The sequence below is a fragment of the Pipistrellus hanaki genome, assembly GCF_964339955.1.
Source record: "Pipistrellus hanaki genome assembly, chromosome: 8".
Classification (NCBI taxonomy): domain Eukaryota; kingdom Metazoa; phylum Chordata; class Mammalia; order Chiroptera; family Vespertilionidae; genus Pipistrellus; species Pipistrellus hanaki.
This window is the reverse complement of record NC_140510.1, coordinates 35,147,626-35,166,880: the sequence shown is the minus strand read 5'-3', so window position 1 is coordinate 35,166,880 and position 19,255 is coordinate 35,147,626. Positions and strand designations below refer to the sequence as shown.

Genomic DNA, 19,255 nt, shown 5'->3' with positions numbered 1-19,255 from the left:
CAATGGAGGTGAGGGGGTAGGGAGGTTGTGTGTCTCATTTTTAGTGCACCTTACCATTTTAAAATCAAAATGATCGTGAGCTTCAATTTAAACCGAAGTGAGGACAGGTTTGACATTATTTGTAAAAGCATTTCCTTGGATTTCAAGGTTGATGTGATTTTCCTTTCAAATAATTATTGAGGAATGCCGTGTTTTGGGCTTGTTTTGTGCTTGGATGTATTTACGTGAAATTTTTCATGGCAACATGTTCCTTGAGGTTAAAAAAAAACACAAAAAAACCAACAACGCTGTTTTCCGAAAGAAGTAAGTTTTTTCAGTGTTTTGTGTCACTTAACTGTTCCGAATGGGAAAGTTTGGTTCTAATAAAAATTTCCTCTTCCTTTGGCAAATGTTGATGTTTTGAAAGTCTTCCTAAAGGAAAAGGGAGCTTGGGAAGCTTTTTGTTTTTGGTTAGTTATCTGGAGCCCCCTTCCCTTCCGCTGGGTGCTCCTTTTCCATCATTGTTTTAGGAGCCTTTGAACTAGATCTAGCAGCAACTGAGAATGGTGCTTGAAAATGGACCAAAACCAGATTGTTTGTGGGCGGACAACAAGAAACTAGCTGCTCGGGTACATGGGGTGCCTCTCAAGTGGCCGGGCGTCCAGAAAAGACCTACACTGCATTCTCTTCACCGCCTGAACTTTATATTTTCAAACCAACTCCATAGAACAGTGAATATATGCAAAGCCCTGGGTTTTATTTGTTTGCTTTGTAATGATAACGTGGGATTTAAAAGAACTCGATCTTGAAATTTACCAGCTGCAGGTCTGACTTGGTTTTGCGTCATGTGGCAAATTGTTTGGGAGCAGTATGGGTCTGTGACCTCACATACTGCGTGCCAGTGTTTTTCAATCCCTCCCCATGCTCGCTTTAACTGTAAATCAGCTTCAGTTTTGTGGTTCCAATGGAGAGGCTCGTCAAGTATGCACTTCCTTTAGCCAGTACATTCCCAACGGCAGAGTTTTCTTTTGTGTAGACTGTTTTTTCTTTCTTCTTTCCCTCTGCAGCCCGAGTCGCTTGTGAGCATCGTGAGCATCGCATCGGAGCTCCTGGGGATTTCTCATTATTCCCGGAGATTCCCTCCTCACGTCCCTGGTGAACTAATGAGCGGAGCTCTGAACAGGAGCACAGCGCTTGAAGGACGGCGGGATGATATGACCTGGAACCGGCTCTAAGGTAGCTGCGTCAGCTTTCCCGGGAGCTCTCAGAGCAGCACTGCTGGAACCAGCAGTAGAGCCATTTCAACAAATCACCTCTTTTAATGCTCTTTGGCAGAGATCAAATCGACACGGTAATTTCTTAGCCACAATGATCATTTCGTCGGTTTATATGAATCTATTATAAGAAAGTTTGAAATTAGCCTTAGTTCTTGCATTGCTTTCAAGGTAGGCTTTTTGTTTTTCCCAATGGAGCCGCACAGTTATTCTTCAACTTTGGTCAAGTTGTTCAACTACTACCAACATTTCCCTCCATGTACATGCTTCTGCCATTCCTTTCACCTTACAGGGCCACTCTTCTCCCCTCCCCTGCTCTTTTATGTTTTACAGTAGTTTTAGGTTCATAGCAAAATTGAGCAAAAAGTATAGAGAGTTCTCATATACCCTGTCCCCATATATGCACAACCTCTCCCACAATTAATGCCCACCTCAGAATGGTGCATCAGTTACAACAGATGAACCTACATTGGCATTGACATTGACACATCATCACCCAAAGCCCATAGTTTATATTAGGGTTTGCTCTGGGTAGTGTACATTCTATGGGTTTGGGCAAGTGTATAATGGCTTGTTTTCACCATTACTGTATCATACAGAATCGTTTCACTGCCTTGAAAACCCTATGTGCTCCACCTATTTCCCAGTCCGCACCCCAGCCCTTGGCAACCACTGATCTTCATGTTGTCTCCATACTTTAACCTTTTCCCGGACCACATGTTAATATTATGATCCCTGTGGAGTCTTTTGAAATCTATGGACAGAAGTCTTACCATTGGGATGAAATGCTATTCAGGTTGTATTAAGCTCTGGAGGTGATACATGCTTTAGACTAGAGTCTAAAATGTTTCTGAGAAGAGGCCTTCATGCTAAATGTTGGTGTGTGTGTCTCTCGGAGTTAAATGTTGGGATTGCTCAGATATGATTTGAACTTGTGTAGACAGAAGCAAGGAACTCAGGTTTGCTCTGTGCAGCCTCCTTAGTTTGTCATTTTTGGGGAAGGACTTGTAGTAGCTGTCAAGTGCTTTCTTTTTAAGGGAAGTCTAATTCATTATTTTAAAAAACCTTGTTCTTTATATAAAAGTTTGTTTTTTGATTTAATTTCAAATGTCACAAAACAGTATAAAGTACAGGCATTTATACTAATAAAAGGGTAATATGCTAATCAGATTGGGAGACCTTCCGGGGGACCTTCTGGGCCATGGTGGCGCGGCCAAGGCAGAGGCGGTTAAGGAGTGATCAGGCCAGGAGGGGAGGGCAGTTGGGAGTGAGCAGGCCAGCAGGGGGGCAGTTGGGGGCAAGCAGGCAGGTGGGGAGGGCAGTTGGGGGCGAGCAGGCCAGCAGGGGGGGCAGTTGGGGGCAAGCAGGCTGGTGGGGAGGGCAGTTGGGGGCGAGCAGGTCAGCAGGGGAGGTAGTTGTGGTGGTCAGGTCTGCAGGGGGTGGCAGTTGGGGGTGAGCAGGCCGAGAGACAGAGTGGTTAGGGGTGATTAGGTAGGTAGGCAGGTGAGTTGTTCAGAGCCAGTGGTCCCAGATTGTGAGAGGGATGTCCAACTGCCTAAACTGGCAGTCAGACATCCCCTGAGGGGTCACATATTGGAGAGGGTGCAGGCTGGGCTGAAGGAAACCTCCCCACCCCCCATGCATGAATTCCGTGCACCCGGCCACTAGTGTATATATATATATGTGTGTGTATGTGTGTGTGTGTGTGTGTGTGTGTGTGCGCTTATACTTACATATATATAATTTTCCCCATTCCTTCTCTCTTTTACCAGTAGCTAATACTTTTGAAGACACATTTTCACATACAGATCCTTTCCTCTACAAACAAACTAGGCATATTGATTATGTTCAAAAATCGATGGTGACTGTACATTTGGTTTTATGACTTGGTTTTTCCTTCTATTTCATATGTTGTGAATATTTTCCCTTTTAAGGAGAGTTTTTTCTTTTCAGCAGAGCCTCAGTCTAAGTAATGACTGCTCAGTGCTTTTCATATGGCTGTAACATAATAATAACCAGTCCTCCAGTGAGACGTTAGCCTGTAATTTAAAGGGGGATATCGGTGGGGGGAAACCTCACATTAAGGAAAAAACAAAAGTCATGACTGTTGACATTGGCCTTTTAGTCATAAAGAATGTGAGCTTTTATTTCCTAAGGCAGATGTTACACAGCTTTGGGGCTGTTGCTGGGGTGTAACTTATGTCAAATTTTCATCTCAGGAGTCTGGAAGGAAGTTTTTGGCACTGGGCTGCATTAATATATTAGCCTAGTTGTTAGTTTTGGCTACCATCTTTGGAGCGTTTGAGATATTTTCATGCCTATTTAAGGTGGCATGAGGTTGAAGTAGTTTTAAGAGGAAGTAATGAATAAAAGGGATGGAATTAAGAAACTGACTTATATTTTGTATGTATGCTTATTTGAGTGAGGAGATGATGGTGGTAGTTAATTGCAATTAACACTTTGATTCTTAATTATGAAGCGGGGTTAAAATTGTCCAGCTTAGTAGTTTCATGGAGTAATTTATGATTGGACTCACCAGAGAAGTTTTCAGATATCGGGCTGGGAATGAATATTTGTGTTGCTTGCGATTTTATAAAATATTTATTTTTAGGAAAGTAATATAATCAATTTTTATAAGATTAGAAAGGGACAGGAGTAAAATATAAGTCTCCCAAGTGTCCAGTTACCTTTCCTAGAGGCAGCCACTGTTGCCAGTTTCTTGTGCATTCTTGCAGAGATTTCAGATCATACGTCATATACCAGTATGTAACCTATAGATTATTGCCATTTTTCTAAACACAAATAGTAATGATAGTTTTGTAACTTTTTTTTTTCACTGAAATATTATTTCTTGGAAGTTATTCCTAGTTAATACTGCATTCTTTTTATATGGATGTCTAGTATTCCACTGTGTGGATGCACTGATTTATTTATGTTAATCTTCACCTAAGGATATTTTTCCATTGAGTTTTACAGAGAATGGGAGAGAGACAGAGAGAGAGACAGAGAGAGAGAGAGAGAGAGAAAGAGAAACATCAATGTGAAAGAGACACATTGATTGGTTACCGCCCACATGCACCCTGCCCCGGGCCAGTGATTGAGCTTGCAACCGAGTTACATGCCCTTGACCAGAATCGAACCCAGGACCCTTTAGTCTGAGGGCTGACACTTTATCCACTGAAGAGAACTGGCTAGAGCTGCACTGTGATTTACTTAACCAGTACTATATTGATGGCCATATAGGTCGTTTTCAGTTTTATTTTCATTAACAAGTCTGTAGGGAATAACCTTGTACATATATCATTTCAAACACATTCATGGGCATATCTGTAGGATCCATTTCTAGTGGTGGAATTGACAGGTCAAAGGGTACGAACATTTTAATTTTGGTAGAAATTTATTGCCAAGTTGCTCTAGCCATAGAGCTTGCAAAGTTTCAGATTTCACCCGCAGTGGATGAGAACACGCTTCCTCACACCCGGGCCGGTCACAGTACGGTTGTCAAACTGGTAGGTTTTTTTTTTCTTTGCCAAATGGAGAGGTGAAAAATGACAGTTTAAGGTAGTTTTGATTTGCGTTTTTCTTATTTTGGTCGACATAGAATATCTTTTCATAAGTTGAACTCGATTTTTATTTCCTGTTCTATTCCCTTTATGTTTGTGTCCTTTGTCTATTTTCCTATTGGGTCGTTAATCTTCTTCTTATTTGTTCATGGGAGCTCCTATGTATTAATAAAATGAGTGTCACGCCTTTTATTCTCCTTGTAATATATGACATTTATATTTGGTATTTTGTATAAAAATTATTTTGCTCTGCAGATTATTTAAAATTTTGTATCCTTAGGTTTACCAATTTATTCATTTAACAAGTATTTATTGAATACCTCGGATGGCACTTGTTCTAGGCAGCAGGCTATACAGTAGTAAAGAAAACAGATCCCAATTCTTGCTCCATAGAGCTAAGTAGAAGAGATAATCAATAAAAGAAGTTCAACAAGACTTATAGAGATAAATATATAACCAAACTTTTTGTGGCTTTAGGATTTTGAATCACAGTTAAAAGACCTTTTCCATTCCTAGAGTTAAAAACCTATCTCATGGTTCCTTTTAGTGTCATGTGTTTTTGGTGTGTGTTTATATTTTAGTTTTAATTCTTTGATCCATTTGGAATGTTAGGTATGAATGCAACAATTTTTCTCCAGGTGCTCTAATAATTAGGGAGGGTTGAGCTGCTGTAACCAAAGGACTAAAATGTATTATGGTTCAAAGAACATGGATGTTGAGTTTCTCCTCATTTAATCGTCCCAGCGGTAGCAAAGCAGGTCAGCAGAACATCCCATGTTCCTAGGTCCCTTTAATTGTCACTGTTCTTATCTGTATGGTCATAGCTGGCTTGCTATCGTATCTGGGTTCCTTCAGTGCGAAGGACAGAGGAGAAAGTCCGGGTCAAGTGATCAGAAGTTGCGCACATCACTTCTGTTGCTGTTGGTGAGAACTTAAGTCATGTGGGCACTTCTGGCTGCCAGGGAGGGTGGGGCATGCAGGCTCTGCTGGTCAGCGTGGGCCCAAGAAAAAAACGGAGGGAATTCTAGTAGAAAATTAGCAGTCTGTCATTGGCTGGTCAAACTGATTTTACTGAATAGTCCCAACTTTTCTCCTTTGGTTTCTTTTTGAATTATAAATTCCCAAACACATTTTGGTCTATTTCTGGGATATCCATTTACCTTCATTGATCTCTATGCCTATGCGTATACTAGGATCACAGTTTGTGGGTTTTTTTTTTTTTTTTTTTTTTTTTTAATTCTTGGAGCTTAATATGATTTTTTCTTTTTCTTTTTAAAAAAATATATTTTATTGATTTTTTACAGAGAGGAGGAGAGGGATAGAGAGCTAGAAACGTCGATGAGAGAGAAACATCGACCAGCTGCCTCTTGCACACCCCCTACCGGGGATGTGCCCGCAACCAATGTACATGCCCTTGACCGGAATCAAACCTGGGATCTTTCAGTCCACAGACCGATGCTCTACCACTGAGCCAAACCAGTTTTGGCTGATTTTTTCTTTTTAATAGGGGTAGTTCCATTCTATAGAATTTTAATATTTATTTGTGTATGTATGTTTAAAATAATCATATTCACTTTAAATAAATATACCTAGTCATCACTCCCTCCTCCTTAAAACCTATTAATATTATTATTGGGATCGGGTAAAATGTGTGGAAGTACTTTGTGAGAAAGGGTTCACATCTTTATAATGTTAATTTTTCTTATTTGATGATAATGGTGTACAGTGTTTTGGGAAAATTATTTGGACTCTTTGACCCAGGAAACTTAACATAATTGAAGTAGGTGGGAGGGAGGACCATTGTATCATATGATGTTGTGTTATGTTTAGTTTGACTTCTGATTATGACTGATGCCTATTTCTTTCTTAAAAATTAGTAAACTTGGAACTTGACAAAACAACTTTTCTGTTTGAAAGAAAAAAATGATATTTCAGGAATTTATTACATAAACTTATTTGTAACAGATCTATCAAATGTTTGCATTTGTTCATGATATGGAATGCTATTATTTTCTCATCGTGTGTGTGTGTGTGTGTGTGTGTGTGTATGTATGTGTTAATCTGTACCTTTTTAAGACAACAGCTTTGTTCTCCTTTTCTAGTTTTCTTGTAAAATAAAATTCACATACAGATATCTACACAAAGCATATGTAGCATAGTGAAATTATAGTAGGGTGAGTATTTTTGCGACCAGCAGGCAGGTCAAGAGACAGAATGCTAGCAGCTTCCCTAGTCCATTGACATTTTCTATGCCATTCATAGTCTCTCTCCCCCTGATTAGTAGCCACTTTCCTAATTTCCATAATAACTGCCTCCTGGCCTTTCTTTATGGTTTTATTACTCTCATGCATATATCTAGCTACTATAGTTTAGTCTTGCCCATCTTTTTATGTCTTTAAGTCTCTTAAACCTCAGGTTCCTCTTCTAGTCCCTTCCTTTCTTCACAGTTTGTTGAAGCATCTAATCATTCTATCTCTGTGTTCCCACTGGCTGGATTCAGTGATTGCAACCTCATAGTCCAATACATTTTATTTTATTGATTTCAGAGAGGAAGGGAGAGGTAGAGAGAGATATAAACAACAATGATGAAAGAATCATTGACCGACTGACTCCTGCACACCCCACACTAGGGAGCAAGTTCATAACCCAGCATGTGCCCTGACTGAGAGTCAAACCGTGACCACTGAGCCACACCGGCTGGGCCAATACCATTTCTTTTAGTAAGAAATAGTATTTTTACATTACAATTTGGGCACTTGGAGTGTTTGCTGCTGGGTAGATCATTGTTTCTAGGCCTCTTTAATGAGAGAGGATTAAAACTTCCAATTCCAATTCAGTTTGTAAGGCTCTCATTTACCCTTTTTTTTTGTATTACATCCGTATCTCCTTAATTCCACACAGAATTCTGCTTCTCCAGAACAGCAGGGGATGACAGGCTTCGAGTAAGTCTTAGTTACTCATTTGCTTTCTTCCATGGGATACACACAGTATTCTCAACACGGCCACAGGGCTGCCACCACAGTGCTCCTTGTGATATCTGAAAAGCAATAAAAACAATTCTGCTCTGTAGGCTATCCCATCCTCCCACATTTATTTTTTTTTATTTTGGGGGGTGTATATGGTTGTTGAAAATTAGGCAAATTATAATGCTGATCAGCTTTTAGGTGATATTTGGAGGAGGAATACTTGTAATTTTGTTAGGTGACATATTGATTTTATATTGATGTTTAGGGAAAAAATCCTTATTTGTTAGAGACTTTGTGGGTGAGATGATGTGACATTGGGGGTTCTTGTTAAAACACCCCAGGAGAGAATGGGCAGAATAGAGAAAATAAGAATACTCATTTTTGAAACTGGGTGGTAAGATGTTGTTTATTTTTGAAACTGGGAGGTCAAAAATAGGGTTTGTTTTACTTTTATCTCTGTTTCTATTTTTATTCAAAATATCTGGAGTAAAACGTTTAAAAAACAGCAGGGAAAGATGTCCGTAAGGAAGGAGTAGACCGGGAGGCAGGAAATTTATCCTGAACGGGTGGTTCCATTCCTAATCTGCTTGTTTGGTCTTACTCTGGTGACGCTGAAGCTAAAACACTGTGGTGACATCTTGAGTGAGAACAAGGTTTAAGGGGTGATTGGCCGAAGAGGAAACTGCCATCCAAGGACACTGAGAAGATCCAAACCCTACCTAAAAGTAGATACCACAGAGAGAGTGGGGCCACTGAATCCCAGCCAGGGGAGAACCCGGGGACGAGGGGGTTATTAGCACCGCCATCCTGCAGAACAGACAAGTGAGATCTCTCATGCTGCAGCGTTCCTAGGCCTCATCCAGGTCAATCGTATCAAAATCTCGGCAGGAGGCTTGGGAACCAGTGCTGAGGAAGCTCCTTGTAAATGTGAAGGATAAGGTGAAGTCTACAGTGAGCTAGAGTCTTAGCAGGAGGTGTTTCAGTGATAGAGAGGAGGAGTAGAGGGAGAACATGAGGGAGATTTGTAGATTGCTCTTTCTAGAAAGTTTTCTGTGGAAGGATGGAGAGAGATATGGGAGGACTTGGGGCTGAGGAGGTGGTGGTTGTTGAAATAGTTGTTGCTCATAATAATATAAGACAGATTGGCCTGTAAATGTGGAGGATGTGAATGGTCTTCATGGAGGAAGACTGAGTAGTCAGGCTAAGCATGAACTTAAGTCCCCTTCCTCCCAACCCCTACCAGAGAGGTTATTTTGGGGGAAAATCTTAATTTTTGATGGTCAGGGAAAGCTTGGAGACTGTCACCATGAATCAAATGTTCTTTTTATTTGTTATTATTTTGAATTCCATTTTAAAAGAAGAGTGTTACCGAGTCTCTTCAGTGCCTCTGCTTCTCCTGTACTGACAGGGCCTCCGGTGGTCCCTGCAGAGAAGGCAGGTGGGGACCAGAGTGCCGGCCTGGCCACTCTTCTTCCTCAGTGCTCCCCCGCTCCTCCTCACACTCTCTGTCTTCTCTTTGGTTTCCTCCTCTTCATGCTAAACTGTTAACTCTCACAACTCTAAAAGGGTTGCCTGGTACAGGGTGGTATGTTTCAGTGATTAGCTTTGCAACTATTGGAGGGATTCTCATGATTTCATAATCCCCAAGTTCGAAGATGGTGGAGAGAGGACTGAGGTGAAAATACTTCTTCTGTTGTCCTCTGCCTCGGGACTTTGTTTAGTTTTAGATTTTTAATTAATCCTCACTTGAGGATTTGTTTATTTTTATTTTTTTAGGGAGGAGGGGAGAGAGGGGGAGGGAGGGAGGGAGAGAGAGGGAGAGGGAGAGGGAGAGGGAGAGGGAGAGGGAGAGGGAGAGGGAGAGGGAGAGGGAGAGGGAGAGGGAGAGGGAGAGGGAGAGAGAGGGAGGGGAGCTGAGGGGAGGGAGAGGAGGAGAGGAGAGGAGAGAGAGGCAGACATCAATGTGAGAATGTGAGAGAGACACATCGATTGGTAGCATCTTGCATGTGCCCTGACTAGGGCTGAATCTGCAACTGAGATATGTGCCCTTGATGGAGAATTGAACCCACAACCCTTCAGTTTGTGGGCCTGTGCTCTATTAAGCCAAACCAGCCAAGGCTGCTTGTGTTTTTAATAACAGATCGGATTCATCAGTTCTACCCTCTAAGATATCTGCCTCTTGGGAGCATCATCTATTTCCTAAATTTGTTTCTTTCTCCCCACTTGGTAGAGCACATTTCCTTTTATTATAACAAATGCCTTGTCACCGTTATTTAGTGTTTGGGTTGGGGTGGGTGGTATTAGGTCACGTCAGCTTTCTGGTCTCTTTCTACCCCTGTGTGGAACTGCCCCCGCCTCATCTCCCCACCTCCTCCTTGTTTTCTGTCGTGGTCACTTGGATGCTAGCTTGTTCAACTCTGCACTGGCCCCATGTACATGGCTCATTTTCTTTCTCACGATTGTATTTATACTTTCGATGGATATATTTAAATGAACAGCTGTGCGTTTGTTGAGTCATACCACAATTATCTGATTCTGCTTTAGTGCTCGACTGGCAAAAACATATTTTAAGCTAAGTTGTGAGAGAATTCCATTAATCACATTCTAGACGGGAGAGGAGAAAGACCATGGTTTAAGAGTTACTCTTACCATTTGCTACTAGACCTGGAGAGCATTGTGTTAAGTGAAATGAGGCAGTCAAAGAAAGACAAGTATCACATGATCTCACACATATGTGGAATCTAATGAACAAAATAAACTGATGAACAAAATAGATCTAGAGACCATGAACAGACTGTGGAATCATAGAACCATGAACAGACTGTGGAATCTCAAAAGGAAGGTGGGGTGGGAGGGAGGAGAGGGGAGGAGAGGGTCCATGGGGGAAAACAACAACAACAACAACAACAACAACAACAACAACAAGAAAAAAAACAAAGCAGACATCTATAATACTTTCGATAATAAAGATAAATTTTAAAAAAGTCTTTTTAAGGATTAATGTTAATTTGTTATTTCATGATAGTAGAGTAGATTGATTTGGATGCTATTTAAGATGCCACGTAGAATCCTAGCCGGTTTGGCTCAGTGGATAGAGCGTTGACCTGTGGACTGAAGGATCCCGGGTTCGATTCCAGTCAAGGGCACATGCCTAGGTTATAGGCTCGATCTCCAGTGTGGTGTGTACAGTAGGCAGCCAATCAATGATTTTCTCTCATCATTGATCTCTCTCTCTCTCTTTCTCTCCCCCTCCCTTTTTTTTCTCTCCCTCTCTCCCTTCCTCTCTGAAATCAATAAAAATATATTTAAAAAAAATTTTTTTTTTAAAAAGATGCCACCTGGAGAAGCTCTATAAAGGAGTAAATAAGCATAAAGATTTAAAGGTAGCTTGGTAGGCATAAATCCCTGGCATCGTTGCTAGTGCTGCTCTATTTAGATAGATAAAGGGTCTTTACAAGAGTTCCTTTCTGTAAAGACTACAGTAGTCTTCTTGACTCAGCATTCTTTGAATTCATTGGCTAAGTATTTTGTTTGAAGTCTCTTGAATACCTAATATGTGATACAGAAGATGTTATAACTTTCTTTTTCTTCAAATGTATTAATTGCTAGTGGTAGCCTCTGATTGAGTCTTTGGCTCCCATCAGCCAGTCTATTTTTCTCTTGACACTTCCTCGGGGTTCTTTCTGAAGGTTATTAATAGGCATGGAAGTATGGCTTTCCAAATAACGTCAATAACTGTTAGAAGACAGGGGGTGGGGGAGATAATGTGTCAATTTCTGACTTGTAGGAGATATATTTTCAAGCTACAGAAGCTGTCTCAGAGGTCACTGGGGATGGCTCTGGGCGGATCAGCTGGTGTCTGCAACTGGAGATCCAAGGAGCCCTTTCCAAATGGGATATTGTCCACCAGGGAGTTGTCTGCTCTGCTCGGAGCCTGCCAGCCGTCTTTTTGTTTGGCTGCCTCTCTTGGATGACACCCTTGAAAACTGAAATCCAAGTTACAAATGGTATCTTTTAATTTATCTCAAATACCTGGTTGCTTCTAGATTAAATTGAGGAGATGGAGCAACCTCCTTCTCCTCCCACCCCCCAGCTAATTTTCCTTGCCAGGCTGCACACAATTCCATAAACCTCACCTTCCTCTTTCTACCCAAACCAAAGTGTAGCATAGACTGAGAAGTTAAGACGCATGCATTTTAATTTACATTGAGTGCCTAGTAAGTGCCAGGCCTGGATATGGAGCCATGAGGAAGGCTGAGCTTTTACTTCCGTGTTGCTTAAATTTTGGTGTGTGGAGGAAGGTGGTGGGGAAACACCATTAAAATCAACCAACAAACAACAAGTTTCACAGGCAGTGGTAAGTGCTGTGAAGAATGCAGGGGCGAGGCTGGGGAGGTGGAGTGTGGATGGGAAGGAAGGCCCTGGCTAGGCTGGTGGAGAAAGGGTGCTTTTTCTCACCTCCACAGAAATATGTCTCCCATTAAAGGGGGAGGGGGGGGAAGAAAGAAAAAAGAAAAAAAAGAGAGGGAGAGTTGGTTTTGGGGGAAGAGATAGAGAGAAAAGGAGAGAAAAGAAATATACTTCCCTGGTGCTGATGCCCCTTTCCCATTTGCCCCCTTCAAATTCCGGTAGGTTAATCATAGTAGCCTTAGAATTGGGACAGTTGTGTCGGATGGTCAGTGCCTGAAATGCCATGTCTGGTAATGGGAGGACTAGAAAAGTCTGCACTGTTTGGTGAAAAGGGAAAGTTGAGGCATACTTAGAAAGGAGCTAGTGGCTTGTGACCGATTCTGAGGACTTTGAGGAAGTGGGATTTTAAAGGACTCAATAGATACATGTCTAAGAGTTTTGTGTGTGTGTGTGTGTGTGTGTGTGTGTGTGTGTGTGTGTGTGTGTGGAGATGGGCGGGGGGGTAAGGAGGGTGTGGAGGATAACAGGCTCCTTCCTATCAGTAGGTTAAAAAACATGGTTCCAGCCACAGTTTGAAAACTGGAGGGCAAGGCGTGAGCCCTGAGCTGCCAAGGAGAATATCACCAAACAGCTGGGAGATGATGGGGTCCTATCAGTTGAAACAAAGCAGGAGAGCCATGGCTATTTGATACAGAGGGCATGAAGTGGAAAACGATGGATAGTTTCCATGTAGTCAAGCGTGTCGAAATAAAACCCACCTTGAGATACCAGTAAGGCATGGAGTGGGTGACCAAAACGTTGGAATCTCGGAAGCTTAGTGTCATTAATATCTATGTATCTGGTAGTGTAGTAAAGTCAGTTTCATTCGGTAGACAATTAAAGTAAATTTACTGGGGATCCATTGTTTCTTACATGGCAGCCTTAACTCGTTCACTTGCTTTTATTCAGTTGAGCTGGGTCTTCTCCCAGCCCTTCACAGATAAAATCAGTCTTCCCCTCTCCTTTCCAAACCATGTCTTGTCACAGCTGGGATGTTTGCAGTGTAACTCAGTCAAAACCTTCCCCCACCCCTGAAATAATCTGTAATTAGTTCTTCTAACTACAGGATGAACCTACCCAGGGGCTGGATTTCAGTTCTATAGGACTTGTCCAGGAAGCTATTTGTATTCATCTATCACCAAAGATCAAATTACATGCTAATATTCTGAAAGTAACACCCACCAGAACCCTCCAGCAGCAGTGAAGTCTATATAAAACCGAGCCCTGGCAACTTGCACATCACCAGTTCAGACAGAGTGTGGTGTTAAAAATATTTCACAGGTCATTTGTGAACTGGAGAAAAGACCCTGACTTAACTTATATGGTATGATGGCTTCGGTTTAGCCTTTCTTTGCAGCTATAACTGACAGCCCATGTCATTTCCACCCCTGGGAAGGCCCAGGTAGTGTGGGGCAAGCTGCCCTTGGTCTCTCTCTCTCTGCTTTTTGAGCATAGAAGAGGCATAACTGTTCTCACACAATGGCTGATTTTTGTCCCACTTGGAGGTGGTTATTGTAAGTATACCTTCCCCCAAAGTTTCATGTCTAGAATTTGTCTTACTGGGTCTAACTTTGTTCTAGTGCCTGATGTACACTAATTTCTGTTTTTATTTTGAGATGTGAGTTCTAAGAGAACTGAAATGTGGGGGTGGGGGATGTGATATACAAATGCTGTATTGTCAAGGTGGTTTATTTTTTTTCTCCACACCAAGATCTTTTTTCTTTCTTCAGGGGCAGGGGGAAAACTCCTGAGTTTACAGAGTATAAGAAATTAATTTTGAATTTAGAGAGATGGAAAGAGGTCATGATTGAAAAGTGACCTAAATAACCTTGATTAAAGATTGTTTTCTAGCCGAAACTGGTTTGGCTCAGTGGATAGAGTGTCAGCCTGCGGACTAGAAGGTCCCAGGTTTTATTCCGGTCAAGGGCATGTACCTTGGTTGCGGGCACATCCCATTAGGGGGTGTGCAGGAGGCAGCTGGTCAATGTTTCTCTCTCATCGACATTTCTAGCTCTCTATCCCTCTCCCTTCCTCTCTGTAAAAAATCAATAAAATATATTTTAAAAAAGAAAAAGAAGAAGAAAACCTGTCCTGTAAGAACAGTGATAAGCCCCACTAGAGGTGAGGGACTCAGCTGGATAGTGTCATTCAAAGCATGGAGGGTGAATGTACAACCTGTCCTTCAAGTCATTCTAACTCAGAGGATGTTAGATGCTAAATTAAGAGTATCAAGAAAGTCTTTATCGTACGAGTAGGTACTTAATAAGTAAATTATATCTTGAACCAATGGATAAACCAAATGAGTTTAGGTCACCAGCCCTGACAAATGAATATTTGGTAGAATTTTAGGAAGAGGTGAAAAATCATAGGGTTTATCTTATAACGTTCCCTTCATCTGCAATATTATGGATAACAAACTGTATAAGTTTTAGAAATAGCATTTATTTTTTGCTGTAGATGAATTATTAATTAAATTGCTTAATATGAGTACTAAGAGTTGACAATAAACGTGCATTATGCTCTGGATTACTTTGTGACCAATATCAAAATGCTTTGTGATTTTTTGTGTGTGTGGGTAATGTATTGGAGTGTATCTGTGGTTTTATCCAGCTGTAAAATTGTGATGAGCAAAAGAAATGCCAAACTTGGTCTCAAGCCCACACATGTTAGAAATTGAGCTAAACGTTAGCTCCTTAACTGGATATCAGACGGATCTATAAATGGAGTTTGAAAAATACCATGGGATTTTGAAAGCAGTTCTGTTCTGCCCTGGTGATATGCCTGTTTTTATAGAATTATCATGGGAATACACTATCTCCCTAGATTGTAGTCCAGAGACATTTTAAGAGTTGGTACTGACTTAAAGAGTAGTTGAGTCAGGAGGTCCCTATGTCTGAAGTATTAAGATTAGTTACTAGGGATATAGGGCCTGATTATCCAAGAGCAGAACATAGATTGTATATACTGCAGACAAAAATTCATGCTGTGAACCTTTCAGATAATATTCTGTAATCCCCAGTAAGTAGCCTATGATTTTTTCAGTTGGGGATTTTGGCCTTAGAACATAAGGATTTGGTTGAACCTAAATGAGATGAGCAGTTGAGTACTTGCTTATGACAGGGTTATGTCTCATTTAAAAAATATTTAGTTATGTCCATAAAATATTATTCCTATTGTATATTGAAAAAAAAAATCTAATGTCTTCTTCCTTGACCATAGATTTTGTTGATTTCCTTGATGTTAGAGAGGCTAATGATATTTTTAAACCTGTGGAACAGTAGCATTTTTCTCAGGTAGTGGGTAAAGCTCAGCCTAAAATGTACCATGTGGAATCTGTATGGTAGAAGAATTAATCAAATAAAGAATAAGGTGATGGTTCTCAAAGTGTGGTCCAAGTGGAACTCCCATGACTTCCTCAGGGGTTCCGTGAGATCCTCCTTCTTCCAGTGATATATGTTCAAGGCTGGATTAACTATATGTACTTCAGCCAATACAACATGTTATAACAGATTGAATGTAGAGTCATATATGAGAGTCCAATTGTTTTCTATTAAGCCAAACATTATTGAGATTTGCAAAAATGCCAAACAGTGCCACTTTTTTTCAGTATATTTATTTCTTTATTGTGTGTATGTTTTTTTTTTTGTGTGTGTTTTTTTTTGGGGGGGGGGTGCCTATAGTTTTTTATTTATAAAAAACAAGCTACTATGCTTCTTATTTTAAAAGAAATACCTTATTTTAAAAATTCCCTTTTACTTTCTAATGGAGTAAATGTTGATAGACATAGCTCCCAGGGCCTCAGTATTTTTCAAAAGTATAAAAAGATTCTGAGACCAAAATGTTTGTAAACCACTGGAGTAGGGCATCCCTGAACTGTGAAATTATTACCACTTTCTTTTTCCACTACCAATACTTCTTTTTTGCCAACCCACATTTTTTACTTTAACTTTTTTTTTACTTTTAAAGACGGTATTATCTTTTTAGTATATTTTAAAATTAGAAATAGATCCTGGGGGCTTAAAGTTGGGATGGTAGCATATTGATATTTCTTAATAATTAAAATATGATGAGGACATTTATTCCAGAATATTCTGCTATCTACATTCTTTCCCCCTTTTCCCATATGTAATAGCTGAATGAACTGAGCAGCACAGACACTCCAGACACAGCAAAATGGCAACCAGGAAGTGATGCTGATGTTTCTTCCCCAGAGATTTTTGGCAGATTTTGAGCTTTCTGTCTATAAACAGTAGATTAGCTTGGGGACTGATTTTCTAACTCCTTTTTTTTTTTCTTCCTGTTTTATACTTATGAGCCTAAATTAATATTTTAGTTTTGCTTGTACAATTATGATCTGTTAAGGGATATTTTGAGGCATGGGTTTTTCTTGGCTTTGTCACAGGAAAAAGTGCCAATGGTGATTATCTTTTAGATTTTTTTAATAGTGAAAGGATTCTTGGTTTTAAAATTTGAAGCTTGTTAACTTATAACTTTTACTATTACCTGAACAAATTTTACAGATTAATGTTAGAGGGATGGTGAATGTCTTCATCCCACCACTTCTTTGCAGGTGTGTATGTGCCTATGCATAGGAAAGGGCTGGAAGAGATTGCTATGTCTTTAGAATTTAAACTTAAATTGAGCTAATTAATTTAGAGGAAATTTAGATTCAACAAGTATTAAATGTGCACCTCCTTGGCTCTGGTAGCAATGAACAAAATAGACGATAGATTTTGCTACCATCAAGTTTACAGTCTAGGGAGGCAAGCAGATATCCAAAAGCACACAGGTATGAACAAGAAATTATTAATTATGATAAATGCAGTGAGTGAAAGTTCACAGTGGTATATGAGAGTGTAATGAGGGCATCTGAGAGGGTAGGCGAGCTTCTGGAAGGAAGTGACATTTAAGGTGAGACTTGAGGGATGAGTAGGAATTTGCCAGGTTGGATCCTGAAAGAAGGGCCCAGAGCACAGGAATGTCTTATACACAAAGGTCATAAGATAGGCAGGAAGCCGGCTGCTTGCAGTGCCTGGGAAAATGGGGTGGTGAGGGGCCACTTGTGAGAACTAAGGGTAAGGGGCCTTGAGGGCAATGACTACAGAGAGGTGAGGAGAAGGCTTGCTAGGGCTTAACCGGATCTTACTGAGGTTTGACCCTGGCCTAACTCCAATCTTCTTGGGTTTTGTTCTCTTTCTTTATAATTCTTCTCTCTAGGCTCTCTGTGTCCTAGCCTGGTGTGTGTGTGTGTGTGTGTGTGTGTGTGTGTGTGTGTACGTACTTTTGAATATGTCTTAAGTCCTGAGGAAACACCTTGCTTGCCCTGGCCATATGGCCTCTATGAAAGCTGTGTCTATTTCCTTAAATGCTACCTGTCTCAACCACAGGGTGCTACCTACCTCTCAAATCTTCCTCTCTCTCTCTCTCTCTCTCTCTCTCTCTCTCTCTCTCTCTCACTCTCTCTCACTCTCTCTCTCTCTCTCTCTCTCTCTCTCTCTCTCTCTCTCTCTCTCTCTCTCTCACACACACACACACACACACACACACACACACACACACACACAAGCTTAGGCTTAGGCTTAGGCTTATCCTTTTTCTAGTCTGGTTCTTATTTAGATACTCGAGGCCTGGTACACGAAATTCATGCATGGGGTGGTGGTGGTAGGGTGTCCCTCAGCCCAGCCTGTACCCTCTCCAATCTGGGACCCCTTGAGGGATCGGGTCTAAACAGGCAGTCAGACATCCCTCTCACAATACAGGACTGCTGGCTTCCAACTGCTCGCCTGCCTGCCTTCCTGATTGTCCCTAACCACTTCTGCCTGCCAGCCTGATCATTCCCTAACCACTGATGGATGTCTAACTGCTCCTCTGCCAGCCTGTTTGCCCCCAACTTCCTTTCTCTGCAGGCCTGTTCACCCCTAACTGCCCTCCCCTGCAGGGTTGATCACCTCCAACTGCCCTCCCTTGCAGACCTGGTCCCTCTCAACTGCCCTCCCCTGCTGGCCATCTTGTGGTGGCCATCTTGTGTCCACATGGGGGCAGGATCTTTAATCACATGGGGGCAGCCATCTTGTGTATTGGAGTGATGGTCAATCTGCATATTACTCTTTTATTAGATAGGATAGAGGCCTGGTGCATGGGTGGGGACCAACCGGTTTGCCCTGAAGGGTGTCCTGGATCAGGGTGGGGGTTCCCTTGGGGCATGGGGTGGCCTGGGCGAGGGGCCTGTGGTGGTTTGCAGACCAGCCATGCCTCCAGCAACCCAAGTGGAGGACCTGGTATCTGGAATTTATTTACCTTCTACAATTGAAACTCTGTATTCTGGAGTGGAGGCCTAGGCACCCAGAGCAAGTGGAAAGGTTGGCTTCCTCTGTTGCTAGGGGAAACCCTAGCCTGTTCTCTCCAGCTCCATGGCTGCACCATTTTTCTTGGGATTTATCTTCTATAATTAAAACTTTGTAACCTTGAGTGGAAGCCTAGGCCAGCCAGGGTGTGTGGAAAGATTGGCTTCCTCTATTGCTGGAGAAACCCAAGCCTCCCTCCTGCTCTCTGCGGCTATAGCCATCTTGGTTGGGATTAATTTGCATACTCGATCTGATTGGCTGGTGGGCATGGCTGGTGGGTGTGGTGGGTTTAGCAGAGTGATGGTTAATTTGCATATTACTGTTTATTAGGTAGGATAACCTACCCAGGGAAGTTCCTCCACCCTTTAGGAAGTCTCAAGTTGTTTTGTTAGCACTCATGTTTAACCATGTTTTTTTTTTTACATTTAATTCAGCTTTTAATTATACAATCTTTTGGATGATTATTTGATTACCAACATAGACAGTAAGCTTATATCTTTCTAGAGGCCCAGTGCATCCGTGCACCAGTGGGGTCCCTCAGCTTGGCCTGCGCCCTCTTGCAATCTGGAACCTCTGAGGGGATGACATTCTGCTGGTTTCCATGCTGCTCTCGCTCATCCTGACTCCGCCACCGCTGCTTGGTAGCATGCTGCAGCCTTGACTGGAGGTCGGAGAGGCTC

General features: G+C 41.6%; 1 protein-coding gene across 2 annotated transcripts in view; it reads left to right on the top strand.

Annotated features, from left to right (window-relative positions):
• Positions 1-19,255, top strand: part of ACVR1 (activin A receptor type 1) — a 138,238-nt gene that overhangs the window by 55,963 nt on the left and 63,020 nt on the right. Inside the window, exon 2 of one of the 2 annotated variants that reach the window (XM_084891467.1) lies at positions 1,047-1,215. The gene's annotated coding sequence lies outside the window, so the exon portion shown is untranslated. Of the gene's footprint in view, positions 1-1,046; positions 1,331-19,255 lie in introns of both variants that reach the window. The other variant, XM_084891468.1, reaches the window with a different exon arrangement.